Source organism: Bison bison, unplaced genomic scaffold (assembly GCF_000754665.1).
Source record: "Bison bison bison isolate TAMUID 2011002044 unplaced genomic scaffold, Bison_UMD1.0 scf7180017864353, whole genome shotgun sequence".
Taxonomy (NCBI): domain Eukaryota; kingdom Metazoa; phylum Chordata; class Mammalia; order Artiodactyla; family Bovidae; genus Bison; species Bison bison.
In genome coordinates, this window is record NW_011494925.1 from 6157970 (window position 1) to 6158578 (window position 609).

Genomic DNA, 609 nt, shown 5'->3' on the forward strand with positions numbered 1-609 from the left:
GGGACCCTCCAAGGCCCCATGGAGCCACCAGAGTCTGGGAGCCAGCCCACACCAGGCGGGTGCCCCGCAGTGACCCCAGCCGCCCCGCAGTGACCCCATCCACCCCGCAGTAACCAGACTGCATGGGGGTCCCAGGCTAGGGATGGGGCAGAAGGAGGGGCCCACACGAGGTCACCAGTCCCCACGGAGTCCTCGGGGCCCTGCCGGCCGCCCCCAAGCAGGTGGCCCACCCCGGCCTCCCCCGACACTCGGTCCCGGAGCGCAGACGCTGCGCCGGGTGTGGACAGAACCCGAGGCCCGGGTCTCGCTGGATACAGTGACCGCGTCCCCTCCGATGACACCCCACGGCCTTGCAGGCGGTCCTTGCACACAATCGATTTCCCGCAGAGTTTTGTCTGAAAGATGCTTCTAGATTATGGCAAGAAAGCACTGGGTAATCCTCCTGCCAATGTCGTTATGCTAACAGACAGGCCCGCGAGGCTGATTGATAGCACTTCACTGCGAGCGCATTTCAGCCCCAGGCATGCCCGCCAGCCCCCAGCGAGGCTGACCCCGCGCTCTGCTTGTTTGCCAGGAGCGGGTCGTGTTTGCAGGGGAATCTGTGAGGCG